General features: G+C 47.0%; 1 protein-coding gene across 4 annotated transcripts in view; it reads right to left on the bottom strand.

Annotated features, from left to right (window-relative positions):
- The window catches only part of LOC138296130 (PHD finger protein 7-like), a 1,092,052-nt gene that overhangs the window by 884,311 nt on the left and 186,501 nt on the right, over positions 1-21,240 (bottom strand). For all 4 annotated transcript variants that reach the window (XM_069234996.1, XM_069234998.1, XM_069235000.1 and 1 more), the window contains exon 2: positions 12,051-12,113. The gene's annotated coding sequence lies outside the window, so the exon portion shown is untranslated. The remainder of the gene's footprint in view (positions 1-12,050; positions 12,114-21,240) is intronic.

Here is a 21,240-nt window from a genome sequence, read left to right as displayed (position 1 = left end):
TACCAACAGCGTATTTTGCACAGGTTACTCTGGGAAGATGTCTCAGCTGGGAGAGCAGTGTGTTTTCATATCACAGGGGCACATGTACTAACGTTTGAATTAGCGATTTCCTAATGGCAATTTCCAGTGAATCCCCATTAGGAAATCGCAGATTAAAATATATGAAACACTTGAGAATTGCAATTCATAGTGGGTCGCAAATGGACCTACCTCATGAATATTAATGAGGTAAGTCGAAATTTGCGACCCATTAGGAATCACAGCGATCACAGAGATGGTGGAATGCTGGGCTCAGCAGACCATCATGTCTGTGATTGCTTTTAAATAAAAGTTAAATAAAGCAAACTTTTTTTTAATTGCAGCCCGTTTTCCTTAAGAGAAAATGGGATGCAATTAAAAAGAAAAAAATAAACAAACATTTAAGTTTCATTTTTTAAGAACAGACCCTTCACCAGCTTTCTATTGACGGTAAACTAAGAATGTTTTGCAACAGAATTTTGGGTACAAAACATTCATACATACCTTTCCGATTCGGTATTAGGAAAGGACGCCCTCAACATGGCCCGTCCTAAAACCGAATTCCAAAACCCAAGTTGTGATTTGGTAAATCGCGATTTGAGCTTTGTACATCCCAAAAAGCATTTTCCTAGTGGCAAACGGGCTGATCCTGCGAATCGACCTACTTGCCACTAGAAAATGCTTTGCACAGTCTCAATAAGTGTACAACCCTACATGTCTGAACAAAGCCTTTTTTTCTGCTTATACAAGAAGATTATTCTTCTGAGACAAGCAGGGCTGCACAGGACAAGATTGTCCAGGATTGTAAATGCCCACCTAGGCAGTAGTTTTTAAAAACTTTTTTTCTACATTTTCTCCTTTTTGTTTTGAAGGAGACATTGGGCCTCCAACGTCACGGGGAACCACCAAAGTCACAAGGGTGATTCTGCCATCATGCTGGGGCCTCACCCCTATCATAGTACAATATTTCTACCGGGCTGACCAGTGGAAAAATTGTATTACGACCTTTCTGATGGTCAGCCTGGCAGAAACAGTGCAGCGGCACTGGCTTGGCTGCCTTAAGGGAACCTATACAAATGCCGCCACTCACCAGCACCCTCGGAATGTGCACTGTCTGCATAGCAGACAGTGCGCATTCTGAGGGTGCTGACAGGGGGGCACCTGCACTGCAGGCCCCCCCGTGGCCCCCAGCACTGGCTTTCTGCCAGCATTTCCATGGCAGTGAAACTGCCATGGGAAGGCTTGCAGAAAGTGGTGTCGTGATCAGCACAGAGGTGCCACCATGGGCACTGCCGTGGCTGACCGCAACTCCACCCGCCGCCAACCGGTTGGGATCCGTCATCCCGGAGGTGGCGGTGATCCTCTGGCGGTTGGAATGTCTGGCCCGTAATCTGGCGGTTGGACCACCAGGACTGCAGCCGTCCGACCGCCATCGCCGGTTTGGTGGTCCTCGGACTGGCAAACTCATAATGAGGCCCTTCGTTTTTTTTATTACAAGTTTCTTGTTTTTGTTCTATTCCCTAAAAATACAAAAAAGGTAAATAATTTTAAAAACACTAAAAAATACAATTATTCAAAATGGTACTTGAAAAAGCTCTTTCCAGAGCTACCCTATACTTTCGTTATGTATGTTGTTTAAACTGTGCACCCCTTTTTTCTCTCTCTCAGCTTGAGCGGTGAGAACTTGGGCAGGCACACTGTCACCAGGTTGAAAAGATGTGAACACCCCTGATGAATTATCAAGCTTTGCAGCATGGGTTAACTCAGCCTGAGCAAGGCATTCAAGGCGCTCAGGGTGCATAACTCTCACATGTCGCCAAATCCCAGTGGTACTCATATAATATTGCTTGTTCCAGCTGACCCTATTGAACTTGTTTTTTGCACATCTTACAAATTACACATTTGGCAGATACTTTCTTCCCATCAGGCTTCGTCTGAAAAAATTGCCAGGCCAAGAACTCCTTGGGTGGCTGTGGTGGCTGTATCGCAGGAGCAAGAGAAAGGTTCTAATCTGAATTAGATGACAACATTCTGATCACAGAATATCAGCAAAGCTAGAAAGGTAGCCAAAGAGGTGTAATCGCAGAAAAACTCAAGAGGCAAATGATGCAAGAAGGAAAGAATCTTTCTTTGCTAAGTAAAGACATCCATATGGACCAACCACAATCCTTCCTGGGGATGTCTTTCCTCTCCCAGGCGTCTCGCAGATGTCTCACAAGAGGCCCAAAGATCATAAAAAAAACAGAGAACTTTCTTAATATCTCGAATGCAGCAATACTGTTTTCATGCTTAACACTTCTCATGTCTTACTTGCTTCAGAACCACAAAAATACACAGTTCTGAACTAAATTTCAAAAGTATGACCTCACAAGCAGATCACGGGTGCTGGACAAGAAGTACAGCTCCCTTGTAGTCCACGCATGGGATTGATTGTGTGTTCGGCTCTAGTGATCGTCTCACAAACAAAATAATTAATACAAAATACATACTGTACTTACTTTATTATTAAAGATTTGCATTCAATATTAACTGACCAGATGAAAAAGAACTCTGTCCAACAGATTAGATCAAATTTATAACTCTATGATCTCAGAAGTCCCTGTGAACCACCCGCAAGCCTCCAGTGACAGCGATCACACACCTTAAAAATGGATGTACATATTGTAAACACATAGTTCACAGTACAGGAAAAACTGATTAGTGTCTGAAATATAAATATGTTGTTTATATAACAATCAATAGAAAGACTATGAAAAGTATGCTGGGAATATTTTTGAATATGTTAGTTACAACAACTAAGACGTCAAATATTCTCAGCACAAACACTGGAGTAATTAGTTTCTAAGTATTTATGAATATATTGGGGGCCTTGGCTTGGCCTGCCGGCAAGATGGGCATCACTTGGTGAGGCTTTGCCGGGCTTAGGGCCGTTCTTCGTCATTTCTCCTGGTGGTGCAGCAGATTGCGCGTTTGATTCGCGCTGTGGGTATTCGGAGCTCCAGGTGTCTTTGTTGGTGCCGGCGGCGGGCCCTGGTTCAGGCTGCCTGGAGCGCCGGCCCCGGCTCATCGGAGCAGGGCCTGGTGGTGTGGCGCGACCGGCCGGGTCGTGGCGCGACCGGCCGGGTCGTGGCGCTCTTCTTCCCCAGCTGGTGGGCCAGCACGCGCTCGGCCGGCCGGAGTGCGCAGCATCTTGGAGGGGAGCTTTCCTGCCTCACTGCTTTGGCCTTATCAGTGGCCGGATCGGGCCGCAGCCAGAGGGGAGCTTGGGCGCTGGTGCACCGAGTGTGGCCTCATCGGCTGCTGGAGCCGGCGGGCGGAGGTGCTGGGGCCTAGTCTTTTTCGGCAGTGCTGACGGCTTCCTGGGAGGATCCGGGCTGGAGCCTCGGGTTGGCCCGATGTTGCCGGAAATCTCATGGCCTGCTGGTGGCTAGCGGACTGTGGCATCTTGCGGCCCGTGGGGGGGCCGCGCGGCCTGATTGCCACGTGGAGGACTCCGTGGGGCTGGTGCGTGCCCTGGCTTTTTGGAGTGTTTCGCCAGCCGGATCGGGCCGGGTGTGGTGGAGGTAGGAAGCGATTACCTACCTGCTGAAGGCGCGGGATCCTTCGTGGCCCGGGCCGCCTGCCAGGCTGCTGCGCTCAGGAGAGGGCGGCTAGTGGCACGGGCTGTGGGCTGGGCCCCTTGCTGGCCTCTCCACTTTCTGGGAGCCCTGTCAGAGACCTGCCCGGGTGGGGGGGCTCTGGAGTTAGCGACTAGTTGTTTGCCAGTACCTTCCATGTACCTGAGCAGCGGCCTAGTGCCTCATTTATATCTTGCCTGGCTGGTGCTGACGGGCCCTCGTCGCTTTCCTGGTGGCATCCGGGAGTGAGGGCTCTGGCCTCCTGTTTCGTCGCCCTGTGGCTGGCAGGTCCTTGGTGGCTGGCGGAGACGAAGCATGGGCAAGACTGAGCAACAACAATCCAGGCTTACCTTTGAGGGTGGAAGGAAGAGGGGAGGCTCTTCATCGTCTCTGCCCGGCGGCTAGAGCTCTGAGGTTGGGAGCCCGGATGCCTTGGTTAAGGTTATGTTTCTGGAGCTCAAGAACAGTCTTGCAGGCATAGTTGCTAAATTGGATCATGTGACTGAGAAGCTTGATCGCATTAAGGCTCAGGTGGATGATCATGACTCCAGGTTTGAGCAACTGGAGTCGCGGACATCTGATTTAGAGGACCGCAGACAGGGGGACCGTGAACAGCTTTTGCAAATGGAGCGAGTCCTAGAGGTTATTCGACGTAAGAATGATGACTTAAAGGCGCGGTTGCGCCGCAATAACATTCGCATAATAGGCTTGCCGGAAACTACTGATATTGGCCATATGGAGGGCTTTGTGGAGGGGATGCTCTCTGAATTATTTCATGGGGAACTTTCTCGGCTGTTGGTGGTTGAGAGGGCTCATAGATCCCTGGGCCCCTGGCCCCCGCCTGGAACCCCTCCGCGCCCCATCATTGCCCGCCTGCTGAATTATCGGGATAGAGATTCCATTCTTAGGCTGGCCCGGGAGCCACGACCGGTGGGTATATAAGAACTCCAAACTCAGCTTCTTCCCTGACTACACCCCAGGTGTGCAGGTGGCATGCCTTTTTACTGGTCAATCGCATATTTAGCCAGACTAGCGCAAGGTTCTCGGAGTTGTACCCCGCCAAGTTAAAGGTGCAACATAATGGGAAAACACCGTTCTTTACTGACCCAAAGCAGGTGGCCAAATTTGCTAAATTGGTGCCTAAACGACTGGTCTCTTCAAGTCCTGAGGGCCCTGGGTCAGAGCATGCTGCTCTGAGTAACAATGATTGACTGAGGCGCCAGGATTGGTAGCTGGTGAGACAACATCGAGACTGCTGGGGTTCCACGAGACATGCTCCTTCTCATTGGTTAAGGCTGCTCCACTGCACTGTATTGCTGTTTGGCCCTTTCGCCCTGTGCCCCCACTCCAGATTGGATGGTGGGTTGGAGGGCCTGGCTTACGCCCGTGGGATGAGTCCTGGTTCTAGCATTTGTATTGTAAAATGGTTTTTTATTGTTTTGGGGGGGGTGGGGTGGTATTCTGCTCTAGCCCGTTTGGGGGATGGGGGGGGGGTCTGTGTGGGTGGGGGGACACTGGGTTCTGGGTTGTGTTTCCCTACTTTTTCTTTCTTCTTCTTTCCTTCTTCGTTTGCTGTTGGCGGGCAGGCTGGGGCACTGTGGATGCGTGACTCTTTCGCTGGGAGATTGTGATTGCCTCTAGTAAGCGGACAGCTGTTCGCTGTCTCACTTGGAACGTGCTCTGGCTGAATGACGGGCGCAAGGCACGTCTCATGTCTGCTTATGTTAAGCGGCATGAAATAGATATATGCATGCTTCAGGAGATCCATTTGGTTACCTCTACGCGGGACAGGCTGAGGGCTGGCTGGGTCGGGGAGGTGCACTGCTCTGTCTTCTCGTGCTATGCCCGCGGGGTGGCGTTTTTGCTGCGTAAAGGGTTGCAGTAGCGTACTCATAAAGCTGCAGTTGATCCTAACGGCCGCTAAGTTGTGCTGAGTGGTACGTTGTTGGACCGTGAGTGCAGGCTTGTTTCTATATACGGCCCAAACACGGATGATCCTGTGTTTTTTCGTGAGTTGTGGTGCATGGTGGAGTCGATGGGAAATGGTGCGGTGATTTGGGGCGCCGACTTTAATGTGATCTTAGATCCCATGGCGGATCGAGAGAGTTTGGCACGGGTGCAGCATGTTGCAGCCGCCAAGGCCCTGCAGTCGGTGATGGTCGATGGTGCTTTAGTAGATCTGTGGAGGGTGAAGAATAGTGCTGCTAAAGAGGGCACGTGCGTCAACTATGTGCACAGAAGCTGGTCTCACAATGACCGCTGGCTGGCTGGTGGGTGGGCCGGCACGCGTTCGGCTCACCTGCCTCGCACTCTGTCAGATTATTCGCTGGTTCAGCTGATGTTGGAGGTGCCCTGTGGAATGGAGCATACTTTTTTGTGGCGGTTGCCGCACGTGGCGCCCCGGGACAGGGTATTTCGATGGGAGATTTGCAAGGCTGTATTTAATTTTTTTTCTGATAACTGTGGATCGGTGAGCTCCGCTGGTACCCAATGGGAGGCATTTAAGGTGGTCATTCGCGGGGTGTGCCTCTCGAAGCAGCATGGTGTGCGGAAGGCTCTGCGTCGTGAGCTGATGGAGTTGGAGGGGCAGATAGCGGATCTGGAGCGGCGGTTGGTGGCAGATTGGTCCGGTGTGGTTCTTGCGGAGCTGAGGGGTGCAGTTTCTTTATATGAGGAGGCCTCTCTCCGGGAGATCTGTTTTTTAGGGCGGTATGCTAAGGCGCGGCGATACGGGAAGGGTAAGAGGGCCGGTCATACATTGGCAACCATGCTGCGCAGACCATGGGCCAGCAACTACGTTACCGAGATTGACGGTCCTGGGGGTGACCGGGACGCAGGGTGTCATGTACGCTTTCACCCAATTTTTTGTGAATTTTTTATGCGGCGCCGACGGGGTTGGGTGCTACTGCAGCTCAGGCGTACTTCTATGAGATTGCTCTCCTCTGGTTTAAGGATGTCCACCAAGCTTATTTTGACTCCCCTTTCTCTGTAGAAGAAGTCGTTGCAGCGATTCGTAGTTTGTCGAGTGACAAGTCGCCGGGATTAGATGGCTTGACCCCTTCGTTCTATAAAGAGTTCTCCGATATTCTTGCACCTTATCTCTTGGAGATGTACGCAGAGTTGATAGAAGCCGGGATCCTTCCTGCCTCACTTTGTGAGGCCTTAATTGTCACAATACTTAAACCTGGTAAGGACCCGTATAGTTGTGACTCGTATCGCCCGCTTTCTATGATCAACATAGATAAAACAATCTTGGCCAAAATGATTGCGGTGCAGTTACAGCCGTTGCTTCCGAGACTGGTGCTTCCAGATCAGTCTGGGTTTGTGCTGGGCAGGTCCACATCCCATCATTTGCGCACGTTTTTTGCGGTGGCTGGCTCCATGGGGGTCGAGGAGGATGCGGCTGCGGTGTTCCTGGATGCAACAAAGGCCTTTGATTCTTTGACGAGGGATTACATGTTTGTGTTGCTCGCCAGAGTGGGACTGAGTGCTCGCTTTGTGAACCTGATCCGATTGCTGTACACGTCTCCAACAGCCCGCCTATGCCTCAACGGGTCAATTACAGACTCTTTTCCGGTTGCCAGGGGGACCCGCCAGGGGTGCCTTTGTCTCCGTTACTCTTCGCTGTGGCGATGGAGCCTCTTGCGACATGGCTGTGACAGCACCTTATTGGGAGGGGCCTGTCGTTCAGGCAGCGGCCCATTTTAATATCCATGTATGCTGACGATATAGCGCTATATGTCCGCGAACCGTGCAGCAATCTCGACGTTCTGTTAGACGAAATAGTGCACTTCGGTTCCTTTTCTGGGATTCACATTAATTGGTCCAAGTCTGTGGTGCTGCCCTTGTCGGCCGGGGTGGCGAGGTTCCCCTCCCGGTTCCCAATTGAATGGGCAGATGGCCCAGTTTGTTATTTGGGAGTTTGGCTTAGCTGCAATGTGGAGACTTTATGGCAGGCTAATTATGGTAAGGCACTTTCGTGGTTAGAGGGGAGGGTGGGAGGCATGGCGTTCGCTACCACTCTCGCTGATTGGGCGCATTGCCATTGCGAAAATGGTGATTCTGCCTAAATTTCTGTATTTGTTTGTTAACCTCCCTCTCCCACTTTTGGCAAGCTTTTTGCGGCGTCTCCGTTCTGCTCTGATAAGACCGGTCTGGGCCAGCGGGCAGCCTCGTATTGCTTGGGAGAAGCTGAAGCTCCCATTTGAACTTGGTGGTCTTGCTGCTCCGGATTTGGAGCTATATTACTATTGCACTCAGGCGCATTTTGCAAATTACTGGCTGCGTCCAGTTCGATATTTGCCGCACCTTGCGCCCGAGTCGGATTCAATGTGGCTGGACGACTTGGTCCGCGCTCTGGGGAATCCTTCCCGGTCTCGGGTGCGGGCGTTGGCACAGTGATGTGCACCGCTCTGGCGGTGCTGCTGCGCCGCTCTGTGGTGAGCTTCCCCTTTGTTCCTTCATTGCCAGTTCTTGCGGTGGCGGATCTGGAGATATTCCAAGATGTGCGACTGCGAGTTTATCTCCGGGAATCTAGTTTAGCTGCCCTGGGTGATTGGTTTGTGAATGGTCGATTGATTTCCCCTGGAGAGGCGCTAGATGACGGATGCGCTACAGTGTTGCAGCGGCTGTATGTGTTGCATGTTTGCGCAATGTTACGTGCTCGATTCTCTGGTCTTATGGAACCTCCAGCAGAGTGTCGGGCCTTGGAGGTGCTGTGCTGCGCCCAGTCGCCGCGTAAACTTATGACTAAATTGGATAATTGTATGCAGGAGCGGCGGAGTGACCGGTGTGAGTCTGCTAGAATGTGTTGGGAGGCAGATGTGGGTGAGCCTATATCTGAGCAGGAGTGGCAAAGATGCTGTGAGCATATGAAAGTTTTAGCCCCCAATTATAGACTACGCCTGATCTTCTTCAAATTATTGCATCGCCTCTATTATACCCCTAGCGGTCTCTACTCGATGGGCCTGCGTGCGGATGCATGCTGTGAGCGATGCTGTGCTCCCATGGCTGGTTTTCTACATCTTGCGTGAGAGTGCGCAGAGGTACATGCTTTCTGGGTGGAGGTTGTGCGAATGATCGAGGAGATGATTGGCTCGAGGCTGCCCTTCTCCCCCAGGGTAGCGCTACTTGGTTGCATGGATGAGGTGAGGAGGACCTACAGGCAGTTAGTGGTCCTGTTGTTGGGCAAGCGCAGGGTTGCAATGTGTTGGGGGCAAGGTCGGCCCCCGCGTGTATCTGACTGGCTGCGCAACGCCTCCTTTTGTCAAGAACAGCTGCCGATTTTTTGGGAGTTGACCCAGGAGGGTTCCCGTGCTCTGGATATTTGGGCTCCGCTGCGCCCCTTTCTGGACGCTTTAGAATTTGGGTGTGTGTGCACTACATGATAGTCTATGTGGTTAGCCGTTTTGTGTGCCTTCACTCTCCTCTCACGATGTGGTAAGAGTGTAAATCTGTTTGCTGCCAGTGCCCTGCGTTCTTCTCTGCCTGCCTTCTTGTTTCCCCTTCTATTTATGGTTACGTCTTTAGTTAACAGCCCTATAAGTAAGCTGTGAACTGCCTCAAGATTGGATTGATGCTGACATATTATTGGTGGAGGCTGGAGACCCCTAGTGATCTGTGGGGACTCTAATGTGGCTTATTGCCATAGAAAGACTCGAGACATGGTTGTACTCTTACATAATAGGTGGTGGCCCTGGGACTATGTGGGGCTTGGATTCCTTATCCTTCTTTATTGTGCTCTGTGGGCTGTCTTTTTTACTGTATTGTTGTATGTTACCCTTTATTAATAATAAAATGTATTTAAAAAAAAAAGTATTTATGAATATATTTTTATTTTTTTTAAACCCTACAAATTAACTGAAAAAAACAAAGTTTAAAGTTCTAGTTATATGTAATAAAAATATGAGTTTTTGATTAAAGAATTTTAAAAATTAATTAAAAAAACAAAGTTTAAAGTAACTCTATAGTTAGGTGAATTTTTCTGTGACATTAACATTCTGAACTAAAAAAACACAGAAATTCACCAGTTATAGTTAGCAGCGCTAACTATAACTTGCACCCCCGCCTTGCACTGCCTATTACCTCACGTCATCACTCATGATATGTTCTATGACATCATTTATGACATCGCTAATGACATCTCAAATTACATCTGACATCATCCAAGCTTTGTTTTCTCGCATTTTGCTGTATAAATCTCTATGGCTTTACACGTACTGCATTTCACATTCACAGTCCAACACAGATAAATAGGAAGCCCTCACTGAGTTCAGTGTTTAATCTGTATACAACTGTTCAGAGAAAGCCAAAATAGTGAATGCCAATTCCAAAACAAAAGTCCTACTACGGACAGCTTTTATCTGTATCAAGCCCCTGACACACACTGAACATACATTAAGAAATAAAGTTGAGGGAGAACTGAGTATTGTAAACAGTGTTTACTCTATGGAGAGAGTTTTCTCTATGCAACACTGTTTGAATACACTGAAACTCACCTGAGAAATACACCACAGAGTATTGAAAATAATCTACTAGGAACAGTGCACATTCTATGCAACAATTGTCAAAAATACTATTGGTTAAAAATAAACAAGATCTGAAAGTGCTAAAGATCATACCACCTGCACTCTTCATAGTGTGGTGAAAACTTTACAGATAGCCCTTCCTTTGAAGCAAAACAAACACATGTACATAGGTTAGTGCCTGGTGCACACACTCCTCCATGTTAAGAAAAAATGATCTTTCTGACACGATTCACTCTAATAACTCAAGGGTGCTTACAAAAGTTAGTATCTACTACGTAGAATCTTTCTCCTGTTGGAAACATCTTCTGCAGAACCAAAAAATTGTGTGGAGCATAATCAATTCAATTGTCACTCACTCACAGTTACTCATGAATGCAAACATTTAAAACATATTCATTACCTCTACACAGCTACAGTGCATTAGGAGCACATGTGTTTTGTAAACACTTACACCCATTAGCTGTACCCAAGCTGTACAAAATTACATAGAATTAATATGGTAGTTACTTGCCAATATGTAAACAAATTAGCGTGCTCACTGGATGAGGTCATCTGTGATGTCATCAATGCTGTAATTTGAGATGTCATGAGTGATGTCATAGAACATGTCATGAGTGATGTCATATGTGAGGAAATAAGCAGTGGCTGGCTGGGCGCAAGTTATTTTAGTTCAAAACATTACTGTCACTGAGAAATTCACCTAATTATAACGTTACTTCAACTTTTGCTTTTTTCAGTGAACATATATATATATATATATATATATATATATATATATATACACACAAACACACATCTCCAACAGAAGAAGTACATCGTTTGCCTTAACTTGCAGCAACAAAAGGTACTTTATTCAACATCTTCAAACCGCGACATTCAGCTTTGTACGCTGAAGCGTTTCGGCTCTTAGAGTGAGCCTTAATCATAGGTACACAGTTCCTCAGATTTAAAAATGACCACGTGATTATATCAGCATATGACAGACCACCCTTACATACCGGGGCCTTAAAGTCAAAAGGTCTTTTAAACGTGCATTCAAATCATAAATGGCCCTGTTCAACATTGCATTTGCTGTGTCCTCTTCCTCGCTTTACATTTCACTGCAGTTGTTCCTTCATGCAACTTTCACAATACAATTACAATGTCTTTCTGTCACCATTCCAAAGGTGCACTGTAGCTCTCCCTTTCTTTTCGTACTTTTTGAATGAGTTTAAACATAACTGTGGTTGTTAATTAGCCTTCATGCCATAAGTAAGTGCGACTACGACGTTCTTTACTACTTTTCACCTCCACTAACTCCAAGGCTTATCATGGCCATACTTTTTTGATTCTCTCTTAACTATTACCATACACGGAAGACATTCTATTATAGAACGCTTTAGTCAACATGATTATGCCTTGCTTATGGACGCTTTTCCATTGAATATGCCTTGAGAAAGTCTTAATGACGAAACATGTGTCAGTTGTTGGTATTGGAATCATCGTGTCTTGGGAAGAATATATCCTAACCAGCAATAATACGTGTTCAGAACTTTTGTGTATATGTTATACACAATAGAGTCTTTGTGGACCAGTGCAGTGTGCCTTGGTAACCTTAAAAATCTGTTCAGTCCCAAATGGATTTCCGTTTGGGCAAACCACACCATTGGTGGTTGGGTGTGACTACCAAGACAGTACCTAGTGGACATTGTGCAAGCTTATGGATCACAGTTTTCCCCCAGCATTTTGTTTGTGCACTTAGGATGTGCAAACCGGAAAGCAAATCCACCTATTTTTTGTACTCCTTATGAACTGACAACAGGTCAGACTGTGTGGACTGAATTGCTTACAAGAATGCATTCTTTTGTGTAACCATATTCATTTAACAAGCAGTTAAATATTAACTTACCTAAAGTGGCGCCCGCACTTTATAGTTAAGAGTACTCATTGTTTTCTTGAAGACTTCTCAATCCTGTTGGAACATAATTTATACAATTAGGCCACTATGTAATTGTTCACTCAAATATTTTATTCAAATTTCCTAAGAAAGCTTTGTTGGCCTTTTGTTTTACTCGCTCCTCACATCAAAGATTGTTCACGTTCGATAAGGAACACCAATATGTGAAATGGCTTAGAAACAAATGGCTGCAAACTCAGGTGAAAACAAAAATATCTTTAACATAATCTGACATCAATAAAAGCCAAAGTATGCAAACCACTTGAGGGAAGTACTCACAATGTAATAAAGAAGATAACAAAAGGGGATGATATTGTGATATTAATAGACGTGGTGATATTTTAGAAGTGGAGTATAAACAAAATCAATATGAATGCTGCTCTGACTTCACACCGCAGATTAAACGCATTAATAATTTTAAAAAATTAAGCGCAACAAATCTATTTATTGATAAATAAGGATATTTGCAGGTCCAGTTACCATTCCCATCGTTATACCTACTTCGCAAGCCTGTCAAATAAGCACCTCACACAGGGAACTTTTTTGTTTCAAGTAAAGGCTCCGAACGTGAATGATCTCGAAGTACACTGACACAGGTCTCCATTGTTTAATTCTAACACAGGCAGCATATGCTGACTGAATGAATACTTGTAGCTGATGAGAACATAAAATACAAAATAGATTTCTTTAGCTGTAGTTAGTAGAGAAACAGATGTCAAACACACGTACATAAGTATCGCCCTAAAACAACATAAATCATGCGAGCCAAGGGTAGATTGTGTCCCGTCTCTCTATGACTTTTCATACATTGTGCTTAATAAAGGACTCAAAAATTCCCACACTGTATGATTTTCTTTACCAGAAGAAAAGACAAATGGATATCCCCTGTCTAAGGCTTCCCGAGGGCGTGGCCTGGCACCGCATAAAGATGGCGGTTTTCTAGAAAGGCTCCGCCAGTCGGAGCATTGATCCTCTACCCCACCCAGCTCCAGCTACATCTGCCGATTCTCCGGAGGACCGCAAATGGTTGCCAGCACATAACCACGCTGTAGCGAGGGACGAGGAACCCACAGAGATGCTGTGTGCGTGGGCCCGGAGGAAGCCTGCCCGTGTCGGGCCTGTGTTGCCGGGCAGCCCTGTGCCTAAAGAGGAGCATCGGCAGGTGCCGTTGTGACTACAGATCGGTGTTGATTCATCCTGGAGGCTGTGCGATGCCACTGGCCAGACCGGGGTCAGCTGGGGAAGCGCACTGAGAGCCTGGCTGCGGCCTACCACCAAGTGACCTCCCTCCTGATCACGGTGGCGTGGTTGTGCCAGGGGCGTAGGAGACAATACATTTGGGGGGGGGGGGGAGGGGGGGGGGGGGACAGGGACAGCCTTGGGGACTTTCAATCAACCCTATACAAATTGCTTGTTGTTTGTGTATATTTATCGGAGCCTGCAGTTCGCAATCATATATATTGGAAGTGAAATAGGGAGAAGGAAGGCATGTTTTCACAGTCTGAAAGTATCTTTTCTTGTTATTTACATTCACAAAGTAATTAGCTCAAATGTGAAAATAACACGTTGATTAACTTTGCATCTTCATGCACCAAGCAAATTAAGGTAGGAGGGTAAAAAGGAAGAACATACCCTTTGCACCCCACACCCATCATGCCCCTCGCCTCAAGCCAATTGGGACCGCACTCGAGATATCAAAACCGATTATGTACAACAGATGTAAACTGTGCTTGGAAACCATCGTTCTAATAACACTTCTACTCCTGTGTGTGATCTTGGGAAGTCATCAGTCATAACTAGAAGCATTTCAACTGAAGACGCTCTTGGAGCTACAGGCTATATAAACATGGATTCTATAATCTCTGTATAAACTGCAGTCACTAATTTCTTTAGAATCTTCTGTTTATGATGCACCAAGTCACTGCATATAAAGAAAAGACATTCACTGATTATAAAGAAAAGACATCAGAAAATGATTATGATAGGATTATTACAGTCGAGTTCTGACATTACAATGCCTTCTTCCAGAGATAGCAGCCATGGTGAAAGGCAGATCAGGTCACAGAGCATAATTAATGCAGCTGTTTAAAGCAAAAAATTGAATGTTGCTTTTCTTTCTTCTGCTCTACTTTAACATCTTGGAATGACAGAAGCTATGCACTAAGGTTTTAAGTGGTGTGTGGGAAAGTTGGTGGTGTGACCATGTATTATATGGGGTAAAATACCCCCTGTGTACATAAGGATATTGCAAGTCACCCTGAAGTTCATACCTTATAAACAAGCATTGGGAAAGCCAATAGGTCTCGTCTATGCAAGTTCTATTGCCTTTGCCAGTGTGTTTTAGCCATGCTGTACACTAGTAAGACTACTATTCAGCATGGCTCAAAGTTAATGGCATAAAGGAGAATGATGTGTCATCGACTGGCGTGGCGTAGTGTCATGGAGTAAGTAGAGTGTCCTAGAATGGAGCAGTAAACTAACTTTAAAGGAACAGGGGGTCCCTTGAATAAAATGCAACACCACTCCCATAAACAATGACATTAAAGTAATATGCAAATTGAATGTTTCATGCATTTATTCAATCAATATATAAAAGATCAAATGTAGTGGGAAAAAATCAACAGGGGAAATCGAGAAAGACTGGTATTTGACATTACACAAGTTATCTGGATGACCCATTGTCACCAATTACAAGAAAAATGTAAAAAGTAACCTATATAGTACAGTAGTTCGTAGGAGGCTGGCCTGGTTTGTAGTGGGTACCTATGATACTTACACCTTATACCTTGTCCAGTTATCCCTTATTAGTGAAATGTAGGCAGTGTCTAGAAGCCAGGCTCTCTAGGGGTAGCTGTAGCTGAGCAACCAAGGCTTATCTAGGAGACATGCAAAGCTCATGCAATACCACTGTAGTCACACAATACTCACACACATGAAAGAAAATACTCAGTGTTACAAAAATAAAGGTACTTTATTTTAGTGATACAAATGCCAAAAATACCATAGAGGCTATACTCCCTTAGGAGGTAAGTAATACACCAATTATATACACTAGTATGCAGCAATAGCAATAAAAACAGTTAGAAAACAGTGCAATTAGTGAAAATCACAATGGTTAGAAATTGGCGTAGGGGAAACGCAAGCCATATACTAAGAAAGTGGAATGCGAATGTCGGTATCCAACTTAAGCAAGTGTGGTGTGTAGAAGGGCGCTGGGAGTATTAGAAAACACCAAAGGTAAGTAATAAAACCCACCTCAGAGCCCAGGAAAGCAGGAGTAAATCACAGTAACTTTCCTAGAACACGAGAAAGAAGATAATGCAAGAACCAGAAGAGACTTCAAGACAGAAAGGGTTGATTCCTGGACCTAAAGACCTGTGGAAGAATGGGACTAAGTCCAAGAAGCACAGAAGAGTCCAGGGAGGACAGGAGCCCCTGCTAACCCGAATCAAGGTGCAAAAGAAGAACCACTTGTGAAGAACAACAGTCCGTACTTCACCCAAGAAGATGGATGCGGGTTCCTGGCTGGTGCAGATGATATCCCACACCAGATGGATGATTGCAGTCTGGTTTGGGTCGCTGGATTCCGCCAACAAGCCTTGGCACACGCAAAGCTCATGGTTAGCGGAAAATGGCACTGCCCGGGACCAGGAGGGACTTGGTGGACTCTACCCAGGAGGGGGAGTCGGAGGGGGCTCTCAGCAACTCAGAGAGCCTGCAGAAGACCAGCACGGGGACAAAGGAGTTGCAAAAGGAGGCCCATGCAGCACAAAAACAAAGGATCCCACGCCGCCAGAGAACCACTCAGGAAGCTGTGCATCACAGGAAGGAGTGCTGGGGGCCGGAGCTACATTGTGCACAAAGAATTTCATAGAAGGATGCCAACAAGCCTTGGCAACTGAAAAACATGTGGTGCACAGGGGTACTGTCTTGCGTGGGAAGGCAAGCTCTTACCTCCACCAAAGTTGGACAGTAGGCCGTCAGGACCATCGGGACCACTTCAGTCCACCACCTGTGATGCAGAATCCATGCAACTCATCAGGAGAGGAGATCCTCGCAGTTGGTCGTCGTTGCAGAGAGGTGCCTGCTGAAGCAAGGGGTGACTCCTTCAGTCCAAGAGAGATTCCTTCATTCTTCTAGCGCATGCTGAAGACAGGCTGTCCTCTGAGGATGCACGGCTGGGAAACAGTTGCATTTGCTGGCAATAGCTGAAGATACAATGTTGCGGAAGTCGTCTTTGCTTCTTTGTTGCAGTTTGTGGAGTTCCTGGAGGGGCCAGATGCAGTTTCTTCAGTGAGAAGGTGAAGTGAAGGATGCAGAGGATTCCAGCTGGAGTCTTGCAATCCAAATCTGAGGAACCTCCCAAAGGGGAGACCCTAAATAGCCCTGAAAGGGGGATTGGTCAGCTATACAGGTAAGCACCTATAAGGGGACGGCTCTGACGCCACCTGCTGGCACTGGCCACTCAGATGCTCCCAGAGTTTGCTGCCAGCTTGGAGCCCAAGACGTCAAAGCCCAGGGACCCTCTGGAGGAGCTCTGAGCACCACACCTGGGGTCGTGATGGACAGGGGAGTGGTCACTCCCCTTTCCTTTGTCCAGTTTCGTGCCAGAGCAGGCACTGGTGGTACCTGAACCAGTTTAGACTGGATTATGCAAGGAGGACACCAAATGTGCCCTTCAAAGCATTTCCAGTGGCCTGGGGAAGGAAGTTACCCCTACCAAGCCTGTAACACCTATTTCCAAAGGGAGAGGGTGTAACACCCCTCTCCCAAAGGAAACCCTTTGTTCTGCCTTCCTGGGCTTGAGCTTCTCATACAACAGGAGGGCAGAAACCTGTCTGAGAGGTGGCAGCAGCTGGGGCTGGCTGGAAAACCTCAGAAGGCTGGAATCGCAATACTGGGGGTCCTCTAAGGAGCCCCCAGAGTGCATGGAATCATACAACCAATGCTTGCAAAAGCCTTGGGGTATGATTCCAACATGTTTGATACCAAACATACCTATGTTCAGAGTTACCATTATGTAGCTGGACATAGGTAGTGACCTATTTCCAGTACACGTGTAAAATGGCATCCCCGCATTCACGAAGTCTGGGAAAATGGTCCTGAAGGTCGTGGGGCACATCTGCTAGTGCACAAGTGCCCTCACACACAGGTACTCTGCACCCTGCCCTCAGGGCTGGAGGGCCTGCTATAGGGGTGACTTATAAGTGACCTGGTGCAGTGTAACTGGCAGTGAAAGGGTGTATTCACCTTTTCACGCAGGCTGCAATGGCAGTCCTGCAGAAGCCTTTGCATGGGCTCCCTATGGGGGCAAAAGAAATGCTGCAGCCCATAGGGATCCCCTGGAACCCCAATGCCCTGGGTACCTAGGTACCATATACTAGGGACTTATAAGGGGGCACTAGTATGGCAATTTTGGGTGAAATACTGGGTTACCAGTATGCAAGAACCATAATTTAAGGGAGAGAGCATAACTACTGGGGTCCTGATGAGCAGGATCCCAGTAGACACACTCAAACACACTGGCAAACAGGCCAAAAGTGTGTGTAACCAAGCTAGAAAATGGATACTTTCCTACAAGGTTAGCATCCACAATAATGACTTACAACCTTCTATACACCAACTTTTACATGAATGACTCAAATAGTGAATCAAGAAGTCATTAGCTCATAGTACCTATGCTAACTTATGTACAATATCACAAATTCAAGTCAAGGTACTTTGGCCGATGATATTGCGATCCCCTAAACAAGTATCAGGATCATGCTAAGCCTTCGTTAAGCTTGAGTTAAAAGGTCTACAGAGTGCTTGTAACCAAAATGGCAAAGATAAATCTGACTCATGTCTCATATGAGTGAGAAGGCAATCAGCGGAGATCTGAATCTCTAATCAAGTGCCAATGCCATAAGGTAGTAGTAGAGTGGAGTAGTGTCACAGTGTAATAGAGTGTCATAGAGTGGAGTGGCAGAGTGTCATCGAGTGGAAAGGCATAAAGAAAAGTGCAATGGCACAGAGTGAAGTAAAGTAAGGTGAAGTGGCATAGAGAAAGTTGGGTAGAGTGTTGTTGAGCATAGTACATTGTTGTATAGTAGAGTGGCATACAGGGTTGGGCAGTGGCGTAGAGTATCAGAGTGAAGTGGCATGGAGTGGTATTGAGTGGAGTAAAGTGGAATGGAGTGACGTATAGGGAGTTACAGAGTGGAGAAAGTGTTAGAGTTTAATGGAATAGAGTGTCTGAGTCTAGTATCATGGAGTGTAATGTCAGAAGTGTCTGAGTGGACTTGGGTGGTCTAGAGTGAAGTGGCATAGAGTACAGTGGTGCAAAGTAGACTGACGTAGAGTGTAATAGTATAGAGTGCATTGGTTTTGAGTAAAGTGGTGTAGAGTGCATTGGGGAAGACTGCACTGGCTTAGTGTACAGTGCAGTAGTGCAGAGTGGTGGAGAGGATCAGAGTGGAGTGGCACATCATAGATTGCAGTGGTGCGGAGTGCAGTGGGGCAGAGTGCTGTGTCATAGAATAATGCAGTGCATGGTAGAGTGGAGTGGCACATCATAGATTGCAGTGGTTCAGAGTGCTGTGTCATAGAGTGATGTAGTGCATCATCGAGTGGTGCAAGGTAGAGTAGACTGGTGTAGAGTGCAGTGAGGCAGAGTAGTGTGGCATAGAGTGGAGTGGCATATAGTACATTGGTGTAGAGTGCAGTAGTGTGGCATATAGTTGAGCGGTGCATAGTAGAGTGCTGTGGTGCAGAGTAGGGAGGAGTATAGTTCAGTGGCAGAGCGCAGTGTTGCAGAGTGGAGTATCATAAAGGGCAGTGGTGTAGAGTAGAGTGGCATAGAATGCATTGGTGTAGAGTGCAGTAATGTAGAGTGATGCTGAGTAGAGAAGAGTGGCGTAGAGTACAGTGGTGAAGAGTATAACAGAGTTGCATAGAGTGCCGTGGCATAGAGTAGACTGCTGCAGAGTACAGTATAGTGGTGAAGAGCAGATTGTTGCAGAGAGGAGCATAGTGATGTAGAGTGCAGTAGCATAGAGAGGTGCAGAGCAGATTGGAGTGGCGCAGGGTACATTGGAGTGGTGCAGGGTAGATTGGACTGGCATAGCATAGAGTGGAGTTGCGTAGATTGCAGTGGCATAGAGGAGATGATTTCAAAGTAGAATGCAGTGCCCTACACTGGAGTGGTGTAGAGTAGATTAGAACGCAGTGGCACAGAAAAGAGTGCAGTGGGACAGAGTACAGTGGTGCAGAGTAGAGTGGCATGGAGTTCAGTGGCAGAGAGTGCAATGTTGCAGATTAGAGGGTTGCAGAGTACAGTGGTGTATTGTAGAGTGGCATAGAGTGCTGTGTCGCAGAGTACAGTGGCATTGAAAGCAGTGGAATAGAGTGCTGTGGTGCAAAGTAGATTGGCATAGAGTGCAGTAGCATAGAGTGCATTGGTTTTGAGTAAAGTGGTGAAGAGTGCACTGGCAGAGTGCAGGGGTGTAGTGTACTATGGTTAGAGTAGAATAGCATAGATTGCAGTGGCATAGTGTAGAGTGCTGCAGAGTGGAGTGGTACAGCATAGATTGCAGTGGCGTAGAGTAGCACAGAGTGGAGAGAAGTGGTGTACGGTGCAGTGGCATGGGGTAGATTGTTTCAGAGTAGAGTGAAGAAAAGATAGAGAAAATATGATATACTTCAATATGCCTAAGTATATAACGATAACAACAAAACAAATAATAACGCTAGGCATTTCATCAACTGGTGCGATCTTAGGCAAATGCAAATATTGTGTTTCACATTCTCCTTTCTAGCCTGCAGGCATCAGGGTTAGATCTTCCTCATGGTCTTGCTGCTCCTCTTGAAGGCCTCCTGCAGTGCTCCTCTTCAAGGCGGCAGGTGATGCAGACAGTAATCATCAAAAACTATTTTCTGCTCCTCGTGCCCTTTGTTCTTATGAGCACTCTTAAAGCCCACAGCTGTGAACAGGACACACAAAAGGGTAGAGGGCGCAGGGGGCCTCCTGACTCACCTTAATTCTGTTACCATCAGATTGGAGGATGGTCGGTACAGGGCTATTATAAGTAGCGCTTTTGTGCGCTAATGGCCCTCTGAATAAAAGAAGTGAAAGGTTAAATTCTTTTGTCCCTTTGTCCCCCCCCCCCCACCTTCGTCCCCGTGTCCCCCATCCTCCAAAATCTGGGGGGGATACATCCCCCATGTCCCCCACACTTCCTACGTCCATGGTTGTACATCCCCCGCACGAACTGCAGGGAGACTCAGGGTCGATGTGACTCAAGGTGTAAGTACTGAAACTATAGGGGCAGAGCACACTTGGTCCCTGCATATTTCATACCTGCATCTCATGCTCTGACTGGGGTAATTGCACTGGGTTGTACCATAAGCTCCTCAAAATGACACACACACCCGGACTCACTCACATCAGTGGCTAGCTGTCTGCATAATGCTCAATCAGACCAGTCTGTACTACTGCTTCTTGGTGGCTCTAATACTTCTGTGGCACTCCTGCAATACGATGAGCAAATCTGATGCTAGGCAGCAGTGCCTCATCTTCGACTACAAAAGACAGTCGCCAATGCTGGTGCCTCCACCTCTTCAATCCCCTGAAGTGGGGATAGTGAAGATGACGCCTCTCCCCTTGGGGAACTTTTAAAATCCATTCTCCTTGACCTGCGAACTAGCCTAGCCACCATTGATGGCAAATTGGACTCTCTGACCACACGTATGGATGACATGAACGACTGCATAGATATGCACCAAACATAAATGATGCAGAACAGCGCATCTCGGACTTCGAAGGAACACACTTACAACACTCGAAGCTTATCAACAAAATTAAACTAGAGCTGTTTAAAGTCCAGCTCAAGAATGAAGATTTAGAGCCTAGATCGCAGAGGAATAATGTACGCATATTAGGTATTCCAGAAACAACGTTGATAGGGCGCACCAAAGAGTACATTTAGCAGTTGTTCCTAAAGCTGTTTGGAGCTGAACATTTCTCTCAATCCTTCATTGTTGAGAGGGCACACAGATTCCTAGCCCTCCTAGCCCAGGCCCTCCTCCTAGGCCCATTATAGTGAAGTTCCTTAAAGTGATCTGCTTGGCCCAGGAAGTGCAGGAGGTTCGCCACGAAGGGATG

Source organism: Pleurodeles waltl, chromosome 5 (assembly GCF_031143425.1).
Source record: "Pleurodeles waltl isolate 20211129_DDA chromosome 5, aPleWal1.hap1.20221129, whole genome shotgun sequence".
Taxonomy (NCBI): Eukaryota; Metazoa; Chordata; class Amphibia; order Caudata; family Salamandridae; genus Pleurodeles; species Pleurodeles waltl.
This window is presented reverse-complemented; position numbering and strand designations above follow the sequence as displayed.